The 22668-nt window shown below is 40.7% G+C and overlaps 1 long non-coding RNA gene across 2 annotated transcripts in view; it reads right to left on the bottom strand.

Annotated features, from left to right (window-relative positions):
- LOC111273838 (uncharacterized) overlaps nt 1–15521 on the bottom strand; it is a 17979-nt gene extending 2458 nt beyond the window's left edge. For both annotated transcript variants that reach the window (XR_002688068.2, XR_002688067.2), the window contains exons 1-2: nt 15251–15521; nt 14384–14486 (exon numbers count right to left, since the gene is read on the bottom strand). This is a non-coding gene — a long non-coding RNA (uncharacterized LOC111273838). The remainder of the gene's footprint in view (nt 1–14383; nt 14487–15250) is intronic.
- Nucleotides 15522–22668: the final 7147 nt, after the last annotated feature.

Here is a 22668-nt window from a genome sequence, read left to right as displayed (position 1 = left end):
CTACACGCGAATTTGAGTGAGCTCTTCTTGAGTGGTCAGTAACACCTCCAAACTCGCGTCTATTTTTACAGTCTATTTGAATTGAATTACTCTCTTAGTAAGTTAAACAAAAGTATCATGTATATATAAAGCTCCTTTTACATAGGTACACTCATGATGTACCGATTGAACCACCTGGGGGGAGGAGTCACAGCCAAAGGGGCAGATTTAGAAGCTGCGTATATAAGCGACCTAAACTTTATGTTGAAATAGACCAGAAAAGATTGCAGCAACCTTATCCGATCTCAGCATACATTATCCAATAAGCTTCGCATCTGTTATACCTTTAACAAACGTGTTTGCACTACTCATCAGCGAGTTAGTAGGCCACAGTCTTTATCAAGCACGACCAGCAGTGCAAGAGTGAAATAAACGAAGGACCCTGCGGTGTGGGAATCCGATAACCAGTAAGTTCGGTGACGCATGTGCCGGGCGGTCCGATGATGTACAAAAATAACATTAGAAATCAGCATGGTTTCATTGAAGACGGCTAATGGGGTTCAACAACCAATAACAGTATGAAAAAGTAATCTAGTAAACTGAAGATCAGCCATTCGTAACTCGAAGGAAGGCTTTGACCTTAGAGCAGCCGCAAGCGGAAACAACGAACGCACTCGAAAGCACTATATTTTTAGCGAACAACTATATTTCGTCGAAGATCGCAACAGAGCTAGAACTACGGGAACGGGAAGGTGCTTAAGATGCAGTCAAACACAATATAACATCGCCGATAACAGCCGATGGTGTAAAGCTCACAGACGCGCAAAGAAAACAGTAAAAAATAAATAAAATGAAGCAGAAAAAAATAGTTATCAGCATCGAATCACTCGGGCATTATCGCAAAGAAAATAATAATCAAGGACGTTTTCCAATAGTTTTCTTCAAAGCACACGGGAACAAAACCACCCGAGATGAAAAATCATGACTAGGATAATTGGCCCTTAAACAAACCGTCAGACAGCCAAGACTAAACCTGTACATGGTGCAAACGACATGGCTTACACGGCAATAGGTCGTTCTAACAAACAAAAAAAGTTACAGCAACTGAAATCTGAATAGCAAGCGCGCTATGAAAAGGCTATGAAAATATATCGAAATACTGTGCTGCGATTCTTAAAACAGCGATATAGAGATGCTGGCCTCCGTTTCTACACTCAACAGCTAGGACAAACATGGCCAGTGCAGCTAGGAGTCAAGCAAAAACTTTAAACATTTGCTTTCGATACTATTACACTAACCCTACTTGGCAAACAACGGCCCTGTAAACTGCGTAGGAGACAACTTTTTACGTTACTAAGATGCCTCGAACGCTTCATTCATTCGTTCAATTAACTGACAAAAATTAAGGAGTCGAGGTAGGTTAAGGCAAGTTCATTCTATCGAAGGGTAACGGTCGGATTGAGCTTCACCGCAACGGAAAATTATCCACGACACGAAAGACGACATAAGTGACAAGGAATACAACTCTGCCGTGATTGCAACTGTCAAGATGTTTTGTTATATGGATAATCAGAAGCTCGTGAAGTTCTTGAAGCATGAAGACATCGACTTTGTATACTATGAACAAGACTGCACCACATTCCATCAATCGAAAATACACATAGCAGCATATCATTGTAACCTCCTTTGGCATGACCTAAGGAAATAAGGAAACATACATATGAGTGTGAGATTGATACTCTATGACTAAGAGAAAATTCATACTTCATTGACGAATGCTTTAAATACAAGCACGCATATTTACTGAGCGAGAAGCCGCAGGTAATTCTACGCAGGCTACCTCAAATGATTCCAAGCACAAACAGGTAAACATATTAAGAGTCTACGGTCTGATGAGAACCCCGAATCCCAGAATGCCCAAGTTCGCCGTGCGCAGACGTAGGAGTAGAACTGTTGATATCTAAGCCTGAATTATTAAGGGTAATCGAAATAGCCTAAAAAGCGAACCGTGATTTGATTGAGCTCATTAATGCCATAGTCAGAGATATCCACCGACTTCAGTGATTATGGAGTAAGGTTGTAATGTGCGTTCACACTCTCATGAATATGACTACCGTTATCCAATCTACGGACTAGACCCTATTAGAAATTATTTATGGTACAAAACCTACGCCATTCATTAGTTTATTACCCGACTAAAAAAAGCTTAACCCGGAGGCGGAAAGCAGCATTGTCGTCGGCTACGATGACCAAGCTTCGGGCTATCGTGTCTGAATCAAGTTGAAGATAATGCAGTCAAGGAACGTCACCTTCAAAAGAAACCCACCGATTGCCATATGGCAGAAGAAGATTTCGGCAAAGAAGCAAGAGAAGTCGGCGCAGAACGGCAGAGCTAAACACAGCAAGGAGACCAAATCCAACTCGCAATATTGGAAAAGGGAAAACTTCGAAAAAAGCGGCGGACCAACACGCAATGTAACACCACAAATAAAGAACTAAAAGAAAAGCTAAACTGAAGAAAAGTAGACAGTTTAGAGACTGATCAAAACTGAATTTGTTTCAAACCTATTTGACTGAGGATTCTAGTGGCGTGAAGGGAGCATTAGTGTAAGGCCAAACGATTCAAAGGAGAATTGCAATTGACTTAGAAATCCAATCGTCAATTTACAAATATCCGGAATCTAAGGCAGAAGTCCGCAAAACGAGGGAGACGCCAAATAGGTATTTCGCACGCGAGCAGAATCTTCATGAGTCACAAAGCCCGATGCGTTACGCGAACCTTCACGGGAGAAAAAGCGAAAAGGATTTCTTCCCGCATAACGTATACGGACCGTATCAAGGATCATAAACGTTCACAAGAAGCTAGTTACTGAACAAACTGATATAAAACACCTTTACTTAAACAGCCTAATCTCAAACATCAGCCCAATTTACCGTACTTAAGCCGAGAAACACAGAAACAATAGTGGCCAATATTGCAGATTGAATAAGGCCGTCTACGATCGATGTTGATCCAGATATTGCTTTGCCAAGAAGCAAGCCAGCATTAGCGGATGCTGGCCTGGAACAAAGCCTAAAAGACAACAGCTTTTATTGTGGCGCGGCTATGAGAGGTAATCTGTGCCACTTTTGCAGGTACGGCTACAACTGAGCTGAAGGTCAACACGGAATATTATTGTAGGTATAAAATGCAATGCCCTTGCTGATCATTGAGATGATACGTTTGTGCAGCATATTTTTATCGTATGGTGGTCTTCTACTCAAAAGAATTAGAACGTTACGATCTTCTGTCTAGTGCCCAGGGAGCCGAAATTGTATTGGAACCAACACAGGCTCAAGGACAGGTAAATGTGTGGACTTAGTGTGCATAGATCACGCTAAAAAACACCGGCGTAAATCCCACACGATTACCCCAGATATTTACATGTGAAGCCCAATGTCCATAGTCAAGATACACACATCCTTTTTAAATATAAAAAAAGGTCCCAAAAATCTTACCACGATTATCCGGTGTCATCGGGTATGATTGCTTTAAAATTATTTACGTTCTGTCTTACTATAATAATCATAAATGCTTGCACGCCAATGAGATATAATTAGAGATTAAGTCAACGCTAAAATCGAAGAGTTGGGTAATTACGAGTGGTAATACGTCACGTGTGTGGGACAGCGAGAGTGCTACATTTTGGATTTTTTTGATGAACACACTATCCATATTTAACACCCGCGCGAAAATAGAAGAAACTTGCTTTTTAATACCCCCTAATATTTATCATAGCTGCAATTATAGTCCTGTTATATACGTGCTCGTATCCTTACAACCACAACTCTCGCTTCTCGTTGTTACTTAAGCTTCAATCAAATATACAATCATCTCCATCAGCCAGCACTATTCAGTTTAGATCGGTCTGATTTGCCGTGTCATTATTACTGCAAAGCTATCCAGCATATCTATAGTGAGCGCAGTAAGTGAGCAGAAAACCTGTCAACGTTTTAGCCAGCTGATTTGTTTTACTTTGCTTTTGGAGGAAAAAACAAAGAGCACTGAAATAAGGTCCTTTAAGAATAGCGTCACAATAGGGTTTTCTGCTCGCCTCGTGTTTTCAAGCTCAACTAACACCGCCTCAATAAAAACATTCGTCCTTGGTTTTCCCTCATGGCAACTGCAGAAGTTGCGGCAACCTCATCAACAAGACTGAACAGCAACGGAAGACGAACGCCGAAGCACCAAAGGCGACCAACACCGTCCCCTTCCTAGAAGACAAATGAGCGGCACGAAACGGCGATTACCAGTACAGCCGTTACGCCATTCAAGGCGTGCTTAGCCCGTTCTATTGCTGCACAATACAGTCCATAGAAATAAACCCCCCGTAGAAGGCCTTTGGCCAGCAGAAGGAGGAACTTCGATACGGTGCGACCGCACGCTGTTGTTGCCATAAAACGTCTATTTAATGTCCCTAACACGCCACACTGTTGCCGTCCACACAGTACTTGTTGAACGAGGCCTAGGGCTCAGGCCAACGGAACGAAGCACGACAACGGAAATAGGGACTGATATGGAACAAAACTCACGATAAGTATTCTAGTCGATCAAAGAAGACTATGCGGGCTATATCAATGCGAACGAAGCGGTATAAAAGCCTCGATGTTTCGAACAGGCACTTTTAGAGAACAAGGACCCGTTTTTAATCCGTTGGTTTGATGGCTGGAGAAAAGAAAGCGACTTATTCATGGTGCCCAACTATGAAAACGCTGCATTTCAGTGAAGTGATAATACTATATGCGGGGCTTTAATGATACAGTGCGAACTACCCATATATTATAATAAAAAGAGAGCTTAAGATGGGGCAATTGACAAAGAAGCAGAACCGCTCATCACGCATCATTAGCTATGAAACTGTTAGTCCTAACCTTATCTTTTCTGCTTTAGCTATTTAGGATATAGACTGGACGCAGTATAACTATATTCTACGATCAAAAGTGTAATAATTCTAAGCGGAATTAGGATAACCTAGATAACTAATATTCTATGTTGAACTTTGTAGCAAATACACATGGACATTTATTTGACAATTAGCACACAACTTGGCTCTTTAATCAATATTTTTAGGAAAATGAGTTCCGCTCCACCGACCGTGATTAACTATAACGACTGTTTGAGGCCACTTCGAAACACCTTTCACTGAGTTTGGGTTGAATCTGCGGAAAACCTGTGCTGACTTTCACATTTATTTGAATGGAAGAGTAACATAATGCCTAAAAGAAGCCATAAAAGGCCTTCTATAGGTAGGACAACCTGCGAAGTTGGCCTATTTCCAGCAGTAGCAACTAATTCAGACGTCTATGAAGCAGTACTACTTGGTGGATCCACTGGACCTGTTCAAGACGACGGCAATCCGTTGGGCTGTAACCAAGGTCAAACACACGCGCATCCCAATCCCTCGGTTAAACGTTTAATGTAAACTTTACGTACATGTTGCCCTATCTACTCAGCTACAATTTATGCGATAAATTTTAGTGTGCTGAACACCCTAATGCAAACGGCAGCGGACTGTGGAAGCCCCCTGAAAACGCACGTAACACAATATTTTTCTTATCACCGAAGGTTTGCCGCACATGGTTTCGCCGTTGAGGGATATTAATGAGCATTTTATAGTACTGACGGGTCATAGCTATGAGTTTCGTTCATTATTGGTAGACCGTTCGGGGACAGTTAGTAAATGCCCTATCTTCGCAACGACCGTCCCCCTATCTAGTGGATCCAACCGTTAGTGGCGGAACGTCATTAGGGCCTCTCATAGGCAAATAGACGGCAGCGTGAACGATTGTATCGACCAGGTTTCTACCACGATATCGGAGCTTGTATGTGCCTTCACTCGTCAACTCTATTTAATCTAATATGCATCCGCTGCGACCACCTCACGTATGTCGTCACATAGTCGGTTAGCTTACACACTATGTTATTCCTAATAGCCTCACGATGCTTAGATGAGGTTCTGTTCTTATTAGCTAAGCAGGTCCTATTGTGACTTAGCGTAACACGGTGAGCACAAGCACGAGACTAGTGAACGATAGAAACAAGGGTTGGGATAACAATGGAGCTGTCGGGAACGATATCGAGGCAGCATTTTTGGGAATCTATGAGGAAAACGAGTATACTATAGTCATAGCCTTTCAAGGTCGGTCTTTGCCGATGTATCCACCGACGAAGTTGGTGATACCCCTGAAGGGGTGTGATAGAAAGAGTGGGCTTGGATGAGACCCCGAGAGCAACGGTCCCAACGTCTGGCTTATTTTATAAAACCTTTGATAATCTATGCTCCATCGCCAAAAAGAACTCTACAAATGTGCCCAGAGTAGACAGTTCATTCATAAGGTAATATTGTAAAAATCTTGTTTATTTAATGTAATACAATGCGCCCACAGCTTTGAATTTGCTACGCTTCCGTTTTCCCTAGTTTAAATAGGATTTTTGAATCCTGCCAAAATCCCGTTCTAGAGACTAATAGATCAGCATTTTCAAATCTCGTAATAACGCCTTCTTCTTTCCATCATGGCCAAACGTATGTTTACGAAAATGTCCTATCGATAACGATAACTTCTTTGTATAAATGTGCACAAACAAAAACTCAAATCCGAAACTAACTAATGAGGATTACAGTATGTATAATAGCTGGAACTCATAGGTAAAGGTACACAATTTAATATACTTATTATATGCCCCATGCTACAATGATCAACTTGTATCCCTAAACGAAAGTCATATGTTATAGATTATGTTTTGCAGAATACCTAATAACATCTTTAGCTGGGGCTTTGTCCATTCATAACGGATGTCCAACTAATTCATGTGTTTGAGTCACTCCTGCGATTACATACTCTGAATCAAGTTAACACGAGTTTTTTTAGAGAAAAACATAAACGAAGACAAAATAAGAAAGGAAACTATTAAGACGTCGTTTGTTTTTCAATGCAATATTTTATCGTGTTTATTGTTCGCTTTACTGCAGTCAACTTCTCACCCTTTCTATTAAACAGGTAAACACTATTTTCTCGCAAATACCCCGATATTTAGAGATGGACATCCCTACGAAGCACTGAATTTGTTTAGACTACATTTCGTAGAAAATATGCACTTCCTGTTCCCACGATGCGGTAGATGCTACGTGTATATGTAATACTAAAGAAACCTCCTAGAAAGCAAACGTTGCTTTCGTAGCACTGAAGTTGTTTGCTTCATAACATGTACGATAATACTATATATATATATACTGTATGCGTGGCACACGTAAATGATGATGTTCCATAGCAACATGAGAAAACTCGTTGCTATTACCTTGTTTACAACGTATATGTCTTTATTAACTTTAGAGCTCTCCCCTAAAGGTGTAGCGATGTCGGTGGCTACCAAGCGTAAAGGATTTTCCGCGTGAAAATTATTCTGCGCTTATATATACATATGTGTATATATATATAGTAGAAAAAATGGCGCCAATAGTGAAGCCGCGAAAACTTGCGCTCATTGACTAGCTGACACAAGAGTTAACCATGGAGGAGATATCGTAACTTAGACTCATCCGAGTCACGTCTCTGCCATTTTTAATGATGATAACTATATTAACTTCATATGGTATGCTACAGAACTGTACGGATAAGCAAGCAAAGGTAGATAACAACAATCAGTTGTTCGACGCTGCAATGGCTATAAATCGCTCCTATCGTGAGTCGTATGCTGTGAGACTAGGCATTTGCACCCCGCGGATATTTACATGGTGAAACGGTTCGACCAATATATAAAGTTAATGTACGGTTTAAGTTTCTTAGCCCTGATTACCGAAAATTGTAAAAGTTGAACCCTTGTCGAATATTCATTACAGTAGATAGGAGATTTTTGGCGCGGTGTTTTTTTGCCCTCGTGGACCAACACAAAACGGTAGATACGTTATTAGTATCAGATTTGTTTCAAGTTGTCTGAACTAAAGTTTGATTAAGCCAATATCAAGCGTAAGACTCGAATTACCTTTTTGGCCTACGAAAATAAACGAAGGGTGCGCATTTGAGACGAAAACGAAATGACGCCCAGACGCTGATGGTAGAGAAATATGTTTATATATATATATATATATCGTCGATTACATACAGCTGAAGGTGTGATGATACAAATGATTTTGACTGTTCTTAGAGCATCGGGAGCATATACACATTGTAGCCACTCATCTAATCAGGCTCAGGAGTCCTCCGTAGAACATCCAAACAACGATAAAGGATTGTACCAACCAGCGGGTTTCGCCTTGCGTAAGAGTCTGATTCTTCACTTAGTAAAACCTGGGTGAGTATTTACGTGCTAAGAACGTTTTCACTATGTTATTTACTCGCTGGATCTAGCTGCTTTTAGATGCCGATACTTAGTCTATCGAATACAATGTCCTATTGAGTAATATTACAATTCGAAAAATAATAAACGTGAAATGGTAGAACCAACCGAAATGAGTACTAGTTAACTTAATAAGCTTGGCTGTAAGGCCTGCGCTATCATCACGTGGATGCGGCGGGACTAAGAGGCACACGCTAAGAGTTCGACGACGACGACGACGACGACAAAGCTGGACGGATCCCTTTATGCCTATTGCATTTGTTTCGTTCGCATTTTTAAGCCTTGTTGTAGCAAGGGAACACTTCACCGTCCTCATGTTTCGAACAATCCGCCATTGGCCCGTTGAATAAATTACACATGATTGTATATTAAAACATGCACCCGTATACAGACACACGGGTTGACAGATCATGGCTAAATTAAGTTAGCGGTTTGGATCAGGATTGACTAAATTTTAGCTCGGACCCTGGCTAACACTCGCTCCAACTCTCCGAAAGAGGTGAACCAGCATAGGCAACGGTTGCCCATTAGAAAATGTATATTTAGCAACGAAAGTTGCTGCTGGTGCCCGCTGTTATCTTACTTCAGACTTCGCTTGAACGTAATCCTTCCAAGGACATACGCACTATCCCCATGAGCCTTGCATCTGAACACAGCTTTACGGAGCGGAACGTAGTACTACAGGATATGAGTCAGGAGTCGGTTGCTAGCGGTCTGAGTCAGGATCAGAATTAGCCAATAGATCAGGCCGAGTGCATATATCTGCCTTATATGCAGGGGCTGTCAAGCGACACCAACGCGATGTATTATCTTTCATCTGAACGGCGCCCTTGCAAATGGTAGTGGACGCTAACTTGAATTTTATTTACACCTGGTACGAGCAGCTCTCACCGAGTAGCCGGCCATTCACTGGAAGCGAGCCTTTATCAAAAAGAGACAGTTCGATTTTCTCATCTAACTGCTGAAGGTATGGACACCAGCAATGATATTTGAAATCTGGAATAAAGAGGCCCATATCGGACATATGTTATTGTTTTAAACAACCCCTTCTAAACAGGTACCACACAAAAGTAATCGAAAGGTGACGAAAAATCCCAATGGGTATTTGCACCGAAAATATATACTGTGCCGTCGCAGCTTGTTTGTTTCCATATATCCTATTGAAAAACAACAACAAATACACGAAGCAATGAATAGAACCAGCGTAAAAGCTGATTTAACCACAATTATCACATCACCTTTCAACTAAGTTTCAGTGTCTATATTTCAATATCTGCTTAGTATTCCAAACGAATGCGTCACGTTTTAAATCCTTACTACTTCTTATAGTGTTACCATATACGCTATTACTGTATTAAAGTCCAGCATTTTACCTGGGGCCTAACCAGATAGCATTTACAAGCTACCCCTTTCAGCACAAACAAAACGCCTGATTGAAAATAATTATTTCCATCATTAGCTGTACTGATAGCCATATGTGTTCCTACTATCGTATTTGAACGTTGAGATATAACTGATATTATCATTTCTATAATAATTCTCTAACACCATATCTTTATTGTAAAGGATACTATATAGTCCTAAACGGCACCAACAGACGACAGAATATGACGTTCATTTAATGTGTACATAGCATGTATGTAGTCTCACTTGCCCCCGTACGAACACCGACAGCGAGGGGTTTTCAACTGCGACGCGTTCTCAACGATAGGTTGTCATCTTCGATATCAGAGACTGTTCTCGCGGGAACTCTTTAGCACTGAGTGACTTAAAGACGGATCTTGGTATAGACAGTCGCTAATGGTTGTGGAGACAAACGAGACGTTATTTTTCAGCCAGTTTAGCTGTATGGTTCATGAAGTATTTTCTTGGCGACGCTCTCAATACAGAATACCTTAATGAAATCGACTTCGAACTGGGAGAATACAGATGAACTTACAGGTGCAGGTATCTTTTACGCCCGCCGATATCTGACATCGATCCCTTGTTGACGCAGTATCAACGTTATTCAGATATTCAAAATTTAACTTTATTGACAATCGTTCCGACAAACAGAGCATCCTCAAGGAAGAGCTAGCTGTAAGTCCGATACATAGCTAGCTTTCGAGGGTTCCTGCCCAACGACAATTCGCGAGCTAAAACAGGAGGCTGACCTCGATAATTACTGCAAATTCGTCGTGGGGTTTAAGGGATTGTTCATGCAAGCAATCTGTATAATAGGCATTAACTTGCACCGTTGAAATATACGTATTTATTTAAAATATATTAAAGACAAATGACAAATAATCTAGATGGACTATTTGAAATGTGAAATTTCAACTAAATACACTTCAGTTTATACCACATTCGATTTATGACGTCTTGACTAGTCAATTTTATATTAGGTATAGATTACCACGAGTGAAATAAAAGAAAAAAAAAAAACTCATATTTAAGAATCCCTTACCCTTCCGGGTCTTGGGTCGATCCTGATCTACATATAAAAGAATTTTAAACGTTTGAGGGAAATAGAGGAACAGAAATGGTTAAAGTATGTCAGCCTAACCTAAAATGGTTTTTTTATTTCTTTCTCGAAACACCAACCGTGTTACTTACACGATATGTGCCTCTGCTGTCTACAACTAGAATACGGGGAATCACCCCTTAATGTAAGGCCACTCCGCGTGAATCCAGTAACCCATAGCGATCGCGCTCTCAGACAAGCCAAAATCTACTGACGATAAAATGGCGTAAATCTTGCCTAGCACCGTTTCAAACAAAGTTGACCCTCTTATGGGTTTTATCTAAAAGCTCGTTTTACTCCTAATTCCATTAACATGGGACATCACACAAACACCTTAGATAGGCTGCCTAGAGGAACATACATTTCTATTTGCTACAGGAACCCGCATCAATAAATATCTTTGAGAATGGGGGCTATCACTTAAAGTTAACTGGCAACATAACAGTACACTGTGAAACCGATGAACGTAGCCGCTAACAGAGTCGATAGCTTGGGCCTTGCACCTGATTAAGGCATTCTTTAACGATTTAATTGCTCTCCATGCAGACCCAGCTACACATTAAACTATCAAACGCTCAAAGGCCAACCAGTTTTTATGGTCAGTAATTTCGTAGTAAAGAGATTGAAACAGAAACGTTATACCTACTGTTTCCGCTTGGCAACGCTGCGTCAGTAAAACCCAACAGTATGTATGTATGTATAAATATAAATTTTCCAGTGGACTCTAACATAACGAGTTTCAGAGGATTTACCAATTCGTACTGATGCTTACGTAATATAGGTCATGTAGAATTAAGTTTAAAGTTAGGTGGATCATTACAGAATGATTGCCGTCCGTTTCGCGGAAGCCACTATAGATATCTTTTCATCAATAGATAAAATCTAGTTTGTATCTTACTCAAGCTACTGTTAACGGTTCTTCACCACAGCACATGCATGGGCCTGCAACTAAAACAAAGTCACGAAGCCCTCAATTTTTATCATTTACGTTCTGTTATCCACAAAATAACATAGGGGCTTAAGCTGAATTGAAGTCTGTACAAGTAGGTTAGGCCTTATGAACGAAATCTAATGATCCGGTAGGAACACACTACTGCAACACATCTCGACATGATCTATGAAGTTGTCTTTGTTCAATTTCAGGCTCCCGTTTCGGCGCGCCGTATTCCACGAATAGCCTCGTTAGGAGCGAAATACACTTGGAACAGATACCTTGCCTAGTTCAGATTCGGCAAACTCTACGCTTATTCGAAATAGCACAACACAGTGTATCATAGAAGGATACAACTGGAAAACACGATATTTTTGTTGTCATGTTGTTGACTTGCCCATTGGTGTCCTGTCACATGTCGTAACATCGACGACAACATCAAGAACATAAGAACAGTGGCCTGATGGGTGATACAGTCTAGTGGAACGCTATATTGTCTACTGTCGTAATAGACGGACAGAGGCGAAAAAGAAAGCTATTGACCCCCCAAAGGGACGCTGTAGTTTATGCAGCTGGCTTGCTACTATTACGCTGTTCTGCTTCTGGCCAGTCGTGCGGCCGACGACTTTCTCATGTTGGTGTTCGCGCATGTTTTCAAAATTTGCGCACCTGTTTCTCGTCTGCTATTACAGGCTTATGCTATGAAATTTTGAAGGATGCGCGTACATTAATCGAAGACAAATTGTGTGGCACGTTTGCGTATTACATAGGCAATAGGAAAATAAGGCCTAAGATCGCGAGACGATAAGGATGCTTGCTAGACAGGAAGACCACTTAATCGATACGAAATGTGCGGTAAATGCTACAAAGGATGGTTAGCGACGACACGTGTAGGAAGGTCCACATATCGAACTGGTTGTTTGGTTCGAAATCCAATAATGACTGAGATTGCATTCAAGAGATCTGAGCGCAATGCGCTCACTACTAGAAAAGTTGAATACTCGAATGGCGCTCACTTGACTGATTCGTACATCCTTACTTATTACATAGATTAGCAAAATTGCTAAACAGCTAAATAAATGTTATTACTTCCGTTTAATTTCAGCGCGTCTGTATTACTCTGTTAATAGGTTCAAAATGTGTATATGCCAACGCATAGTATAAACTGCTAAATGTTGCTGCGATAAAAAATAATTTGTTCGAACTAAGTTAAGAACGAAAATTTTTTTTGTGTGTGCCTTCCTTATTCTAAACAACAAAATGCCTTCAACACATCGATTGTTCCCACGGAGGCTATAATTTGGTTGCTGAAGGCATCAACAGATCAGTCATTTTGTGGCCGACACAACCAGCGCTGCAATAGGTTATACCGTGTATCCTCGCCGATTATTATGACAAACCTTAGATATAGCGATATAGATGCTGGGGTTACATGATTGCAAATATAATATTGGCCCGATTCTATACATCATACTAAATTAAGGTCTAGGTTAGGGTGCGAACAACGGGTTTTAAGAAATTGGCAACGGGTGGACCATGCTAAGCCACTACTCGATCCATGGACCAACAAAACCATAGATGAATTCATTCAAGTTTTCCAAAAGCGTTTCGAAGCTCATACGGGTTATGTTAAGGCAAGTTGGCCCTTTTTGAACACGATCCCTCCGGAAGCGCGAATCGGGCTTTGTTCATTAGTAATAAACAAGCGCTTGATAAGAGATATGGTTTTCTCGCGCAGCTTTACGTATATCAGCCCAGTGACTGACCGGTTTCGGCGACAACAACAACCACAGTAAACGGTAGCCACTAGCCCAGTTGCGAACTGTTATGTGAGTTGAAATATTTGTAGTCTTCTATGTATGGGGCTTAGTTGTGCTATTAACACAAAACGAGTTCCTCTTCATATATACTAAGGATCAACAAGTCGGCTTATTTCGCTGTCTTTTTCGCTTTGGAACCAAGGGTTTACGATTTAGAGATAGATCTGTGGATAGGATATTTAGGACTATTTTTAGGCCATCGGTTGATTTGATGTTTTTGTATTGCACGGCGCCACAATTAGAAACAGTGGAGTTACTGGCTAAACTTATCTTCTGAGCGGATTTGCATGCCACAGGCAATGCAGGAATCGCCCCGCTACAAACTGGGGGACGGCACTACTTGTACTTGCACAGCAGCAAGTACAAGTGGTGCCGTTTGTGGTAGGCACAATTTGTTCTGAGAATATCGTGCAGCGTGCTTAGTCTAGGAAAACTCATAGTAATAGAGGGTGTTTTCATGCTTTTTTCCTTTCAGATGAAAACATTCACAGCAAAGGGAAAAATGAACCTAACCAATCGCAATGAAAAAAACTCCACTCATACCAATAATCCGTGCGTAATAAATTACAAATTGTTTTTATAATGGCAAGAATCCTCGTCCGTTCCACTGACCTGAGTAAAGCACTGAACAGGAAAAGTATACATCAAACTATCTTTCAAAAAGTAACTAGCCATTAGTAAATATACAACAAACGAATTGTATCATACGTCTTCAACACGCACGGCCTGGAATATTATTAGAGTATCGGCCATTCCGTTTATGTCGATAAGACTACCTGTTGTTATACATGTCCTAACTGGACAGTTTGACTTTGTCAAGCATCGGGACCGTTCAGGTAGGCGGCATTAATTGTTGACAGCTTTTCCCACTCCTTTCCGCTGCAAGGACACATTCATTGCAGTGACAAGATCGTTATAAGAAAACGATTAGGGTTTATCTTCTCGTAAACTACCACAGCGTAGAAAGATACAAACTCGAATACTCCTGCATGAGCAATTGGTTCGTCGTGTTATCTTAAATATAATATCTATTTTTTTTTTTACACGAGCATTATTATCGCCTGAAATCTACCCTCTCTATCCCAAATTCTATTAAATTTTTAAATTTAGGTAGAGTTATTGATATCGATAACATATTTTCTAGTGCATCCGGCTATATAGAAAAAACAAGATTAGCTAAACACGATAATACAGGTTTGCAACAGAATTCAGTAGGGCTATAACTATGTACCGTTCTTCCTTAATTTACTTTCTTCTCAGGTGACATCGTTAAGTACTATCAACATGAATTGTGTATAGTTCTGCACAGCTTACACAATTAATTCTCTGTCGATTTATTTAACGATTTTAGGTTACATCCTCAAGCATTTCGGCAGCATATTGTAGTTCTGGGAACGACCCACTTAACCCCGAGTGTTTCAAATGTACTACGAAGATGTCTGGCGATGTAGATAACCACTTTCACTTTGATTGCAGACCACCCTTAATAGGGAAGCTGGAAATTTTAACCACTTCATCTTGGGTCGTCCAGCTTATCGCTTAGATTTGACTATACGACGTTCAGGAAAATCTTCGTCATTGGCTCTATGTTTCTGAGATATACCTATTTCAGACGATAAATGGGGTCGTAGTGTGATACCTACCTCTTTTTTGGCGGAAGCTAAACCGAAATTTGCGAGACCGTCTGGCAAAGAGTACACTCATTCTATGTCAAACTTTTCCCGAATATAGCTCAATAAGCGTTGGTCACTTATTCTTGAGCTCCAGAGCTCTTTCACCTAACAAACTGATGCCTTGAAAAAGGCCCGAATGAATGATGTTTTCCGTTCCATTTAATCTGCTTGTTAGATTGACTACACAGTTCAAAACTCGGATTTGGTACGAGGTGAGACACTGTCGTGTGGTGACTCGGTTAAAAAGCAGGCACGGCATAAATGCACTCCCCCATTATCTCGAATGGTGAAGCAGATTAGATCTAGGTGAGGGGGCTAGCCCAAAATTAGATAGGGAGCACTTAAAGCCAAGAGGGTCCAGAGATCCCTGTACCTTCCGCTATATAGTACAGCAATAATAAGCACACACAGGTCGTTGAGTGTTTATAGTGTATGATCCATAGGGGGATTTATATAGGTGGACTGAAGATGCCATCAGACAGCACGTATTAATTTAGCATAATTTCAATACAGCTCTGTACCACATACATATTATGTGTATATATACAGCGTGGGGCAAAAACATCTTGGTACTTTTGATTTTTCTCGCTGATCTAAAGATCGAACTTCACTATCGGAATTAATATTAGTCTGCAACTACAAAACATATACACTGGTCCTGCGTGCTTGTGGAAGCTATATGTCATGCACACCAAATGAAAGAAGTCACGGGCAGCAAAGCTTTGTTGATATGCTTGTTGGCTATATTTTAGGCACTGCATTTCTTGGGGGTCAAATAGAATGAGGGATTTATCTTTAGTGTTCAGCACTTGTCTGGCGGTCGTGATGAACTCCGGTGTTTCAAAACGACAAAATCTCTTCGAGAACTCTTCGACAACAGTGGGCCCCTGTGATCAGATCTGATGAGCAATCGAAATACACAATACCTATAATCCTATCAAAACAGCTATTTCGTTTGTCGGCTATATCAGAAGCGTTTAAACAGTCATAATAATTACCGCAGCAACATAGAAATATAATACGACGGTATGACCAGTTGTATCTTTAAAATTAAATGTTTCACCCAACATCCAATTAGCATTTCTCATATATCGCTTACAGATAGGAGATCAGACAATTTGCCCAAGCAGCATCTTGTAAGAAGGAAAGAATATATAAAACTCTTTCAGTTTTTCTTACGTAGACGAAACAGCTACCGCAGCTGGACTTCCGTAATTGTATTTACTAAGCGAAGTGTTCTTCTGTTTATTGTTATTATCGTCTGGACATTTTCTCCTGCTATTGCAGTGTTCCAGATTCAATCACATCGAAAAATGGTGGTTAGAAAAGCTCTACCTTTAGAAATGGTGCGCCATCTTAGGAGGTCCCATCATTGTAATTACTAGATAGCAACATTATAACTGCCTATAATAAAATATGAAATTATATGCTCTAACTTTATTTTCTATGGAATCAAGCGCGTTGTAACTGCGTCAGCGGCCTTTTAATGTTGAAGACGTGTTTTCGTGAAAACGACCGTGGCCCATGCTACACATAGACGTGCACAGAATCTGTCCACTATATGAATTGCTTCGTTAAACTGTTTTAATCAGCGAATAAAGCCAGTCTCAGCCACTGGCAATGGTTATGTTTACCGGAGCGTAGTATTTTAACAATAATGATAGCCTCACAGGCTGAGATTTAGATCGCTGCACAGGCTAAGTACGACGCCGTTATATAGAGCTATCGTCTGGAATACAAGAAAAAAAAAAAGGTAAAAACGCGCCTTTCGAACCAGGTCTCTTTGTGTTTCCGCGCCAATAATTTTCGATGCGGCAGCATCGGAGAACAGATTACGCACAAAAGCTCGAATGATATATATATATATATATATGATCTCGCTATTATCCTTATTGTCGCCTGCTGCTGCTGCTGCTGCTGCTGCTTTGTTGTTGTTGTTGTCGTCTTGCTATCTTTGAAAGCGTGCAGATCTTGGACATCGTTTTTGGCCCTGCAGCTCTGATTTAGACGTGTGGCCTTCCAATGATACTGCTCTAACTGTGTCAAACCGCGTAATCGAATTCGACTCTGTTCCCGGAAATCGTTTTCTAGGAAATTCAATAATGCTATCGAACGTATCTCTGAAACTCATGTTTATCATTGATAAAAGTAGTGAGTATTGATAGATAGTTCAATGAAGAAGGAAAAATCCGCGAATCTTTGGAGAGCAGTTTGATCAGGGTGCAACAAAAGCCGTTTACCGTATAACGGTACTATTTATTCCTTAGGATGTATATTCTATCGCCAAAAAAAAAGCAGTAGAAACTTTGTCCGGTATCATCTGGTGTGTTTTATTTATAAAGCTTGTCTGCAACTCAGCGGCAGATGAGCGGCAATACGCCAATTATGCGATTATTTTGTCCATATTATCAACTGAAGAACTAAGCTCGCTAGTGAAGATACAATAGACGCTCACGCCAATACAGAGTTTAATTTCGAGTGCTAAAAGGGAGCGTTTCCATATAAATACCCATGTATGATTAGTCTGTCGTGCTTTCTGTGTGTTCGTTATAGGCTCTTGTGCACGAAAGTGCCTTTGACCCGGTATAGTTAACCAAGTGCATGGTTCATCTATGCTTCGGTATCAACACGTTTTTTTCTGAAAGAGACCCATTAATAACTAGGGCATTGACGCTCGCTTCCAAAGCTCCTTCTACAATAGTGCATGAAAGAAATTCCTATTTTACTAGATAGTACCTAGCGTCAAAAACGTGTTGACACCGCTTATCCACAAACAAGCTGTACCACTGGAAAGTTTCCATATGTTGGCAATGTCGGGAAGGCATACAGGCAAGTTGGGGGACCAAGCGTGCGCACCTGACAGCTTCCGCTGTAGTTGAGTCCAGTAACTTCTAGGACCGGAAGTTACAAGACAATTCAGGCCTAACGCCGGCAAACTAACGACTACAAAAACAATTACATATTACTGATTTTCCATTACGACCAGAGCTTCGCCAGCCTGTCACCAATCGAAAAGAGCACAACCATTCTTTCTCATGTTAGCTTTGTGATCCATCTCTTGCGTGGGCAAATATGCGGTATGAACACTGGCGAGCTCTGGGATGGCGCGCTGGGAAGTGACCTGACAGAATACACTGTTCCATAGACAGTGGAAGTAGACAGAAGCCGATCAACAGTGTTTCTAGTAATCAAACGAATGCGATTGTACGGAAAAACACAAACTTTCGTTTTGGCTTGAATCGCCTATGCTAATATCAACAATCGCCTAAGATCCCTAGCCAAGGGGGTGCAGATAAAAGATCGATTATTGTTGAGTAAGTCGTCTTTCGTTAGAACGATCCCCGCGTGCTGGCGCAGCTAGGAAGTTCGACTTTCTGTCTCATGTTATATGTTGCAATAAATGGTGATGTACGGGGGGTCGATTTTTCCATGAAAATGCTATAACCTATTCGTCCCAGTTAATTATAATAGTGCATATCGTATAAGTATGACCAGGGCTTCTAGCATCTCTTTTATAATTATATAATCCATGGAAAATTTCTTACGGCATGCCATAAGCATGCCGTAAAATTATTTAATGCTTACGGCAAAATTAAATAATAATTAAGGAAAAAAAATCTACCTTGATCCGGTTCTCTCATGTTGACCTCGTTAACCTTTCGGGAGCCGCTTGCATGTTGCGAATGAACAAGGAAAGTCCTGATCCGAGTGAAATTATTTGATGGTAGAAGGAACGATGTTGGCCAAGCTATCAACGTAATAACAAAAACTGTGCTCACTAAACAGTAGCAAAGAAGTACTAGGGAAAATGAACCCTGCAGGAAACACAAGTGACTTAAGAGCTGTAGGCTCAAATAGGCGTAATATCAAATTCACGTAAGCGTTTGTAAATACTGTTGATTGTAGCAGGCTTAACATGTTCGCCTCGCACGGACTATTGTTAGGTTAACAATGGTCAAGCGCTTGAATCGTTGCATAGATTTGTCATCATCTTTCTTCTGCAATAGAAACTGTAAAACTTATGGGATAGGTTACTCAATGGACAACGACCCATTCATGGGATACAAATTGATGTCGGATCTCAGACACGTATATTTCAACTAGCATTACATTACGTGTCAAGCAAGAAAAGTACTTACGAACGGCGCTAGGTGACTACAGCGCTCGTAACGATACTGATACCAGCGTAAAGACGTGGTGCATCGTGTTCTCTTATAGTCATAGATTACAAGTGTATTTTTTAGAAATATCTAAACTTCACAAAAACTTACTATTGGCCTATATTCACACACTATTTCGACGGTTTAAGGAACATATGCGTAGAGGTATTTGAGTGAGCGCAATCGTTATTTACAAATATATGAAATAGAACGAATAGACCATACAAACATATGGAATAGAAAAGTTTCATTAACATTTTCCTAATCTACGATTATTAATGATAATAATAATAATAAATTACATTTAAGTCAATTACGGCGAAGCACGCGGATTGCGTACGTGGGAAGATACTGTATGAAGGCGTGTCTGACCATATTTGAGCCAGTTCTCCTTCGAATTAACGAAAGGCTAATTCCACAATCGGCGGCACTATGTTTTTACATCTAAATACTCTGAATGTGATACTATCACATAATGGTTAACTAACGAATGATCACCATATGCATGCGCTTCCATGTTTTTAGCTAGTTTGTAAGAACAACTTGATAACTTGTCCCTATGAAAACAGGGTAAGTGCTAGCAATTATTCCGTTCTGTCTTGCCGAGGAAGCATCTTTACAAGTCGCTTCGTACGACAGCAAGCCTAGTTGACGGGGTCGCGACTTTCACAGTCGCTGGACCTTAAGGTCTTCCAAAATTGTGGTAACGCACAACCAGCACCTTGGTCAGAATGGAAGTCTTGATGTGTTTGCCAAACACCTATGGTAGAACCCCTTAGGCATGCCAACAATACTAGAAGGCTTCTCAGTTTAATTTTGCTATAGCAATGGACTCCAGTTGCTTAGCAGACGCGATGACCTATCAAATCGCTGGCTCTACTCTGGCTGCCGTTTGCACTCCGCTTTGAGCGCTCTAGATGGCGTTAGCTTCGTGGCAGGACCTAGGGCATGATCCTCGTTCAGTGGAAGTGCGTATTCTCCGTTTACTTAACTCGACCAGGCATACTAAACGTAGGTTAGGTTGTATCTTGGGGTTTCGTGTGAAGCGGTAACGCTTGGCAGGAGCTTTGCGCTCGCTCAAGGAACAGTCCTTCGTGTGTTCGCGTTCTGGCGCAATAGCTTCCCGACGAAGTCAGGCCAGTGCAGACTCCAAAAATATGAATACATAGTCGTACCTCGGTCAACGAGTGTCGTCATCATCATAACGAATACTTGAGACGATGGAGCAGATCTTAAGGTATGACAAGAAAAAATTTTTTGTGTGTTTGTCTGGTGCAAGTGATATTGTGGCTTAGTGAAGTTACTGTGTTAGTTGTCGCCTCGACCGTTGTTGTTACTACTTTTTTAGCCGATCAGAAGTAAAATGACGGTTACTTAAATAAGCATTGGTTTCGTTGCTACCATTCTATAACAATAAACACTTCTGGCGAGAAGCTCATATTTCGAATGATGTGTATCGCCAGTGAAAAGAATCAAACAAAACTTATTTTTTCCAAGTAAGTGAAAAAAAATTAGAATATTCATATGTAAGTGCCTGCTATTCCTGTAGCTGTTGTGATTCAACATACGCTGAGGCAAGAAAGCCTACGGCAACTAACTGAGATGGAACGAAGACTATATACATTTTGAGATTTGGTTATCGTAACCGACCTCCAACTTTTTCATAGCTGATGCTCGGTAATATCGGCTAGGTGTATCTGGAGCATCTATCTGATCTCGGACCCTCAGGCCGTTTGCCAGTCGGGGAACAAATAACCGCATCGTGGGCAAGATAAAGTAGGCGAAGCTCTTTTATTATAGGTCGCATTTTCATCGTCGTTACCACTATTCTCAGTTGAAATAACGTTAGATCTTACAATAGTGTCTTCCTGCTTCATGCTGGTTGGAGCCAGCCATTTGTAGCAATGCCTAAGACTTTAGTTGTAGGCGTAAAATTAGTGTTAGTCTGCTTGTAGACGGGAGCGTGAGGATGGTTTGAAGGCAAGGTACACTGTCAGTTGTATTACCATCCAGCATTGGTTTAGGATATTTCGGAGACTATCCCGTCTAGCACAGTGCACATGATGGCAAAAAGTTGCCAGGACCATAAATTTGTCAGAGGCAATAACAAACTTGTCACCAGACTTTTCTACATATGTAGCCGTAGTTATACAGTATAGTTCTATATAAAGGTCCTGTGCCGTCATTGTTTCATTCGTCCTTTCTTGACTGGGTGGGGTGGTTGATGATACAGGCAGCCTGAAAAAGCAGGCCGTTCCTGTGACGCTGTACGAGTGTCGCCGACTCCAGCTTAATCCACTAACCATATCCCGTTAACTTATTTTGGACCTACTATACTTTGTTCATCGCTTATAAAAGGTACGATTAGATAATTTGCGATTCAGAAAGAAGACGAATCAATTAGAATTGTTTGATTGCCGACTTTTTTCGTTGTGTCTAATATTCGTGTGATGACTCCGATTGCATTTTGTACGCAGGACAATGCTCTAGACTAAGAAATTAATAAATCTATTTTTATTTGTGATTTCCTAGTTAAGATATATCATAGGAGATTTTGTGATACGCCTTGAAGAAAAGGGTAATGCGATTTACATAGGGACCCAATGAAAATTATGGTTTATAATATCGGCCTGGGCGGCTAACCCGCTGGACCAAAACGATTAAATAAATATGTATGATTAAGTAAATAATAATTTTATATTTAAAATCCATAAACGAAAATCTTAAGCGGTTCTCATGAACGTCGATGCTTCACGAGGCGACAATTCTGTTTCAAAAATGTTTTGACGTAGTCCATTGAAGATAGATATACGAAACGGTTTGACCTCAATCCAAAGAAGAACGACGATACCACCGCAATTATTATCGTCTGCATATTTTGACATTAGACGACAGATGTAAAGTGAAAACATTCGCTACAACGTCGGATAGTCATACTCGGCAAATTAAAAACATTTTTTTGGAAGCTTTTGTGTAGGGGAAAAGTTCTCCCTATTTTCAGAGTAAGTGAAATTTTTCATTCGGTGAATTATGCTGGAGCTTTCAGAGTCAAGCTAGATGAGTCCTTTTCGTTATACAATTGATACAGGTTATGGCACTAAAATGGTGATTTCTAAAATAGTCGACCTTAAGAATTCCTATCAACGTTAGTTTGCATAGTACGCGCTCGTTTTCAGCCCTGTTCTCCATGACATTCTGTAAATATCTTGTCTGGCTCCTTCGTTTCCT

The sequence above is a fragment of the Varroa jacobsoni genome, unplaced genomic scaffold, assembly GCF_002532875.2.
Source record: "Varroa jacobsoni isolate VJ856 unplaced genomic scaffold, vjacob_1.0 scaffold_21, whole genome shotgun sequence".
Lineage (NCBI taxonomy): Eukaryota > Metazoa > Arthropoda > Arachnida > Mesostigmata > Varroidae > Varroa > Varroa jacobsoni.
The sequence above is the reverse complement of the archived record's forward strand: the minus strand, read 5'-3'. Positions and strand labels throughout refer to the sequence as shown.